The sequence below is a fragment of the Giraffa tippelskirchi genome, chromosome 2, assembly GCF_054371585.1.
Source record: "Giraffa tippelskirchi isolate mGirTip1 chromosome 2, T2T-mGirTip1v1.2.pri, whole genome shotgun sequence".
Classification (NCBI taxonomy): Eukaryota; Metazoa; Chordata; class Mammalia; order Artiodactyla; family Giraffidae; genus Giraffa; species Giraffa tippelskirchi.
In genome coordinates, this window is record NC_137276.1 from 179041275 (window position 1) to 179049517 (window position 8243).

At 34.9% G+C, this 8243-nt stretch overlaps 1 non-coding gene across 1 annotated transcript; it reads right to left on the bottom strand.

The window, feature by feature from the left end:
* Nucleotides 1-4568: 4568 nt before the first annotated feature.
* LOC145539967 (U6 spliceosomal RNA) lies at nucleotides 4569-4674 on the bottom strand. The gene has a single exon (XR_014078104.1). It is a non-coding gene; the product is annotated as a U6 spliceosomal RNA (small nuclear RNA).
* Between the last annotated feature and the right edge of the window lie 3569 nt (nucleotides 4675-8243).

Here is an 8243-nt window from a genome sequence, read left to right on the forward strand (position 1 = left end):
GTTTTCATGCTTACATTTGAAGCTTCTTGTAAAGAAAAAATCAAAATAAGATGAGAAAATAAAGCTTACAACAAAATTACAGATTTTAACCTCTATGAAAGAACAGGCTGATTTAAAAGATGGTGACTTGTACTTGATGGGTTATTTTTCATTGCTTATCATTAGCTTCCATACTAAAACAGCAGTAATTTAAAGAAGCTTTATTCTTTTACTTTGACATGCAACATGGTTATGCCTTCAAACCAAAGAGTATGTTTGTTTTGGCTCAAGTGTACTTAATTAGATAATAGGAATCATAGGCATTTTTGTGACTAAATAGGAAAACTGAAAAACCTATTGCATATGAAGTTTCACTGGCAGAGGAATCATTTGAAATAAGTTAACTCCAATTTAGAATCAACCAACAAAACATATTAAATTGTTATCATTTGATTAGGTAGCTCAAATGGTAAAGAATCTGCTTGCAATGCCAGAAACCTGGGTTCAATTCCTGGGTCTGGAAGATCCACTGGAAAAGGGCACAGCAACCCACTCCAGTATTCTTGCTTGGAGAATTCCACGGACGGAGGAGTCTGGCGGGTTACAGTCTACGGGGTCACAAAGAGTCAGACACAACTAAGCGACTAACACACACGTGATCAAATCTTCTGACTGGGATATTTCCAAGTCTGTTTGGCCACTAGCCTTAATTTTTAAACTGGGAGGTCCAGGTGTAATACAAAATAAGCAAACAAAAAAGACAATCCTCGTACCTAGATAAATACTTACTATGATGTAAGAGGTCTGCTTTCATGACTCACCCAGAGAGCCTTGATTGCTATTCTCAAACAAGTTCAATAGCCCAGACATCAGAACTTACTACTATACCTTTACAGTTCAACTCAAGACTTGTAAATAAGGCAGGATTTATTGAAAATTATTGGAAAGAAAACTAGTTACATGTTGCAAAACAGCAAACATATGTGCAACTCTAACTCAATCATCTAATTCAGTCATGTGTGCACATAATTTTGATATAAACATATACCCTTGATTATTCTTTCATTCATTAAATATCTATTGGGCATCTGTTATATACCAAGTATTATTCTGAGTACTAGAGATTCAGTAAACTAGATAGGCAAATGTCTTGCTCTGTCAAACTTACATTTTATAAAACATTGATAATAAACAAGCATATTAAGTAAATGTACAGTATGTTAGATGGTAAACATATATAATGATAGTGACATTTACATCTCCTGGTAAAGGAAATAGACATTTTCACTCTTGGATGTATGTATCACCATCACTTTGGTTTTGGTAAGGGCTGGGAAGATTAATACTGAGAGTTGGTCGCTGCAGCAGTATTGAACTTACTGCCTTTTGGGCGTATGCTACAGACCTGGATGAGACATTTCAGAATAACTGGATAACTGGAATAATTACATTTACTAAATCAGCACAGTTAAAGCTGAATGGTGCAGAATAACATTGTGATTAAGACCAAAAATTTTAGACTCAATGTTCAAACTCTCCCTTTGTAATTTTATACCTATAAGATTTTGTCCAGTTATCTTTTCTCTCTATGTCTTTGTTTTCTCATCTATAAAATTGCACTTGCAAATTCTTCCTCAGAGAACTGTGGTGATAATTTAATAAAAATGCAGATAAAATATTTAATATCATGATAGGTACATAAATCCTATTTGATGAAGAGCAGATATCATCATTTTGTGTTTAAACACTCAAGAAATGTCAGAAATGGAAACTATTTGAGAGATGACCTAATTGAATTTAATAATTTATAGGGGGAGGAAACTGAGGCCCAGATTAGTGAAATGAATCGTCCTAGACCACAAAGTTAATCATGGAGGTAGACATTGGTAGAGGTAATTAGTTTCTACCAATTATCAAATCCCAGAACAATGTAGCTATATTTGGATATATTGCTGTTTGTTGTTTAGTTGCTAGGACATGTCCAACTCTTTTGTGACCCCATGGACTGTAGCTCCTCTGTCCATGGGATTTCCCAAGCAAGAATACTGGAGTGGATTGCCATTTCCTTCTCCACAGCATTTCCTGACCGAGGGATCGAACCCACATCTCCTGCTTGGCAGGTGGATATTCTACCACTGAGCCACCAGGGAAGCCAGGTACCATATACATATTCTACCTCCTTCTCTATATTTAAGGAAAAGGGTAAAGGTAGTCACAGTTTCAATACACATACTTTTAAGAGCTCAACATCCAGTTTCTGAGTATTATTTCAAACATAATTGCTACTCCTTCAGTTAATTACTGCCAAGTTGTGGACTTAAACTTATTTTGTGGTCACCTCAACTGCTGAAGAGATTTTCTGTGCAATAATTTGATTAAAATGAGAATATAAACATGACTTTAATATCTGAAGTCATAAACATACTATATTTTTAAAATAAATTACTTTCAGAAATGTGAAGTGTTGATTTAATATACTTATATTTACTGTAATGACATAGTAAATTAAAGCAATGATTCCTATATCCATCAAACACAATGACTTAACAGAAAAATGCCAACTCCAATGGTCATAGAACTTTACAATGTTTTCTAGTCAAGGGAACCAATGTCAGAGTGAGGTGAATGATGGGGAAAAGATGCAAAGGGAATACAGAAGACAAGCAAATAAAATAAAAAAGTGGAAAAACAAAAAGCCTGCTTTGTTCTCCAGGATTCTTAGGTATTCTGGTCCTACTCTCCAGCTCACTGAAAAGAATGATACATTGTGACTACTGTGAATTTTTTCCCCTGTTAATTCCAAACAAGGGCATTTTGGGGTTTTCTTTCCTGACTTTGTTGATTTCTTGGATGAGTTAAGACTTACAGTAACAAAGTTGAGTAGAAATAATGACAGCAGGCATTTTTGTCTTTTTCTCATCTAATGATCATGCCTCTTAAGTTTTCACTATTAAATTTGATGTTTTCTACAGTGTTGTTTTTTTTTTCTTCTTCTTCTTAAGACAACAGAAATTATTATTACATTGGTCTGGAAACCAGAAGGCCAAGATCAAGGTGTGGCAGGGCCACACTTCCTCCAGAGAATTGGGGGAAGCTTCTGTTTCTTACTTCTTCTATCTCCTGGTGACTCCAGGCATTCCTTGTGACAGCACTCAGCCCAGTCTCTACTCCTTGACAACATTGCCTCTCCCTTTTCTCTCTATCAAATATCCCTTGTGTACCTCCTATAAGGACATATATCATTGGATTTTGCATCCACTGGATAATCCAGGATAATCTTTTCATTTCAAATCCTTAATTATGCCTGAAAAGGCCATTAAAAAAAATGATGTCACAGTCACTGGTTCCAGGAATTAAGATGTAGACACATTTCTAGAGTGTCCAGTTTTGTTTATGTTATTTAAAAAAATATGTCCTTTTGTGTTCAGTTCAGTGAGGTTTAATGAATGTAACCATAGGAGTCACTAGCAAAAGCACTATAAACATCATTGTCAGAGTCAGATGGATTTGGGTCTGAATTACAGCTTCAGCACCTTCTAGCTGTGTGGCTTCAGGCAACTAATTTCAACTCCCTGAATTTCAGATGCCTCATCTATAAAATGCACACATTAATTTCTATCTCATAGGATTGTTATAAAAATTAAATGAGATAATATTAAGTTCTTATCTAGAAAACAAAAGTGATCAATAAAACATATATAGCAGTATTGTAGTGCTTAAACTTGGTAGGATTGATAATTGAATTTGTGTTGAAGTATTCAATATAGCTTTCTCAATAATCTGAGCATATGCTACTAATATGACATAATTATTTGTATCTTCCTACACTTATCTTTTTAAAATTTATGGTATATTTTTATTGTGCTAAAATAGACATAATGTAAAATTTACCAATTCAACCATTTTTAACCATACAGTCGTACAACCCCATAGGCTTTTGATAGTTATTCTCTATTCCCTTCCATTCTGATTTTGCTACATTTTTTAAAAATTAAGAATTTATTATCAAATGTCTTTTCTTCATCTACTGAGACAGTTATATAATTGTTCTTTTATTTTTGTTAAATCAACATATTTTAATTGTATTTTTAAGTTGGAATGGCCTTGCATTTGTAGGACAACTTTTCATAGGGAAGTTTATCCAGCATACAAATATAGAGTTGCCTAAAAAAGAAAAAAATTAGACCAAAAGTGTAGATTAAAAAGAGGAGCAAAATTTAATGAAACATATAACAAGAAGAAAGAATATAAGCTACATCTCTAAGTCATTTAGCAAATCCTATTTAGCATTCTGTTTTGTTAAATTTCAATATAAAGAGTGTCAGTCAGTGCATAACATTTTTTACAAGTTTTTTTTTCCTTTTCCATTAGCTTTTATTAATAAAAGAATCACAATTAGGTCATAAATAAACAGGCAAATTATTAATTACATGATTTGAGGTTTAGGATGAAAACTTGTAAAAATTAGTTTGATATACAGCAAAGTTATACAACACACTAAAATCAACAGTTTAATATTTTTTCCTTGTGTGAACTGCCCATAATGAAAAAGTAACAAACTTTTTAAGGATGGAAGATATAATAAAAAAAAATATATGGAATGCTTCACGAATTTGCATGTCATCCTTACGCAAGGGCCATGCTAATCTTCTCTGTATCATTCCAATTTTAGTATATGTGCTGCCAAAGTCTTACAAGTTTTACAGTTCTCAAAATAAAACCTCTATAGTCACCTGGATTCATTCTATAAATATTTTATTTTTAAAATACATTCTCAGACTTAATAAAAACATTATTTTGCTTACTGTTATCATTATTATCCCTCAGTATGCCTGTTCCACTCACAAGCCCATGGTATTTGTATAGAAGCTGAGAAAGTGTCCGGCTGTTGGTTTTTCTATCGTGGCTGACATTTGAGGTCTTTCTCATATTGCTAGTCTGTAAGTATGTACAAGATAATACTGAGCTATCATAGCAGGCAAAAGTCAGATTCATTTATCTTATTGCATACAAAAGCAGAGCAAAATTTCTTTTAGTTAAACTTTGCCTGAAAATGCACAACCATAATTTATTCCAAGGGAGACAGCCATTCAAGTATGAGTCTGACCCTACTATTACATTCTCAGCAGAAATAGACAAAATCTAGTCCTAAGGTCTTAGCTGGCCACTGGGTGCCATGCAAAATAGACTCTCATTCATTATAAATTCATAGAAGATTTAAAATACTAATTGGAGCTTCCAAGAATATTTGAGGAAGAAAAATAAACCTACTGGTGGTGCAGACAAGGGCTAAATTTGTCCTCCTTTCCTTAAGGAAGGTTAAACTGCTACAGAACTATGTGACTTAACACAAAATAATTTGGGGCTGAGCAAGTAATTGCCTGCAGCTTATTTTTAGTCAAAGCATATCCCCTTGAAACACTAGGGTTGAAATGGAAATGTTGATGGACTATTTGCCAGTTAGGCCCTGGTGAGAGCAGGGAAAACAAATGTAATCCATTTTGTTAACATGATGAAGTTATCATAATTAAGTAGTGAGTAAAGAAAGAAATCTATCAGGAGATTACATTTCCTTCTCTTTAATGAAATCTGATGGTCAAATAAATGGGTATCATGGGGTTCCATCAATGTGTACATTAAAAGAACCACCCAGATAAGTCGATGCTGTAATTCTGGCCAGATCTTCCTAACAAGCAGATTTTTTTTTTTTTAATCCATTCCTGGCAACTCTCTCAACTTGCTGCTTTATGCAGTCCTTACTCAGAAATATTTCATACTTAAATTAGATCTAGGGGGCAAGCTGATATGTTGTTTCTCTATTGCAAGCTAATTTTAACTCTTTGCTGCCTTTTCAAAAATACAGCAAATCCTAATGGGGACCTATGTTAAACGATATAAGATACCACTAGAAAGAAGTGAGCAGCCCTGAGCCAATTTATTTGGATTCTCAATTTCTAAATTGATGGATGACATTCTCAAAGCTGCTGCAGTCAAGGAGATTGCAGCAGCCAAAACATATTCCTTCTTTCATCGCAGCACAACCCAACCAAAAAAGCTTCCGAAGTAAATGAAGAATGTTATATTCCCCAGTTATTAATACCATGCTGAATTCAAACTACAGCCAAGATAAAGGATTACTTTTAAAATGTGAGATTAATATCACATTAGAATTCCATGTTTTTCAGTAATCTTCTATTAATATATATACTTTCCATCATTAAAAGAATGATGGTTAAAAAATATTTTATTTCTTATAAAAGTATCCCACATTTCTAAGAACAAAGAATATGACCATTTAGAAAGATAATCAGGATTAATATTTATTTAACTTTTACATAAAATACAATTTATAAATAAGATTATATAACATGAAACAACAATTATGTTTTGCTCAATTCTTTTTACTCAATAATGTATGGGAAAATTCTGTCATCCATTGTTATTTTGATCTCCATGAAAACAACTGATCCAATATTCTAGATAATATAACTACTCCAATGAGCAAACCTACAGTTTAATACTGTTCTTCAGTAATCTATATTTACCCAATTCTATGAGTGCTGCATCCTCAGTTATGTCCAACTCTCTGTGACCCCTGGGTTGTAGCCTGCCAGGGTCCTATGTCCATGGAATTTTCCAGGCAAGGATAGTGGAATGGGCTGCCATTTCTTTCTCCAGGGGATCTTTCCAATCCATGGATCAAGCCTGAGTCTCTTTGGTCTCCTGCATTGGCAGGCAGATTATTTACTACTGTGCCACCTGGGAACTTCATTACTTATTGTTAAATCTATAGGGCTTTTCTTTTCACATTATTTATATTGCAATGATAATAATTGTAGCAAAATCTTTGTGCACATCCATAGTTATTTTTTGTGCTATTCCTAGCAATATGATTGTTGTGCTCGTGATTACATATTGGAGGCTTTTGATATGCAATGGAAAACTTCCCTGGAGGCAACTAATTGCTGTGTTCACAGTTTAGTTTGAATAATGTGGCTGAGATGGTTAGTTGTCCTACAGAATCCATTTCCCTCAATGTTTTCTTTAGTAATAGAACCTTTCCCATTGAATTACAGCTTGGTTTTGGCTACCCAAGTAGGTAAATTCAGCAGTGGCCACAGGACTGGAAAAAGTCAGTTTCCATTCCAATCCCAAAGACGGGCAATGCCAAAGAATGTTCAAACTACCATAGAATTGCTCTCAGTTTACACACTAGCAATGTAATGCTCAAAATCCTTCAAGATAGGCTTCAGCAGTACCTGAACCCAGAGCTTCCAGATGTACAAGCTGGGTTTAGAAAAGGCAGAGGAACTAAAGATCAAATTGCCAACATCTGTTGGATTATGGAAAAAGCAAGATAATTCCAGAAAAACATCTACTTCTGCTTCGCTGACTATGCTAAAGACTTTGGCTGTGTGGATCACAACAGACTGTGGGAAATTCTTAAAGAAGTGGGAATACCAGACCACCTACCTGCCTCCTGAGAAATCTGTATTCAGGTCAAGAAGCAACAGTTAGAACTGGACATGGAACAACGGATTGGTTCAAAATTGAGAAAGGAGTACGACAAGGCTGTATATTGTCATCCTGCTTATTTAACTTACATGCAGAGTATATCATGTGAAATGCCAAACTGAATGAATTGCAATCTTGAATCAAGACTGCCAGGAGAAATATCAACAAGCTCAGATAGGCAGATGATACCACCTTAATGGCAGAAAGCGAAGAGGAACTAATCAGCCTTTTGATGAGGATGAAAGAAGAGAACTAAAAACCTGGCTTGAAACTCCACATTCAAAAAACTAAGATCATGGCATCTGGTCCCTTAACTTCATGGCAAATAGGAGGGGAAAAAGTGGAAGCATTGACAGATTTGGGGGTGGGGGGAGTGGGGCTCCAAAATTTCTGTGGATGGTGACCGCAGCCGTGAAATTAAAAGATGCTTGCTGCTTGGAAGAAAAGCTATAACAAACCTAGAAAGCATATTAAAAAGCAGCAACATCACTTTGCTGACAAAGGTCCATATAATGAAAGCTATGGTTTTTCCAGTAGTCACGTACAGATGTGGGAGTTGGACCATAAAAGAGGTGAGTGCCAAAGAATTGATGCCTTCAAATTGTGGTGCTGGAGAAGACTCTTGAGAGTCCCTTGGACTGTAAGGAGATCAAACCAGTCAATCCTAAAGGAAATGTACCTTGAATAGTCATTGGAAGGACTGATGTGAAGCTGAAGCTTCACCACTTTGGCCACCTGATAACATATTG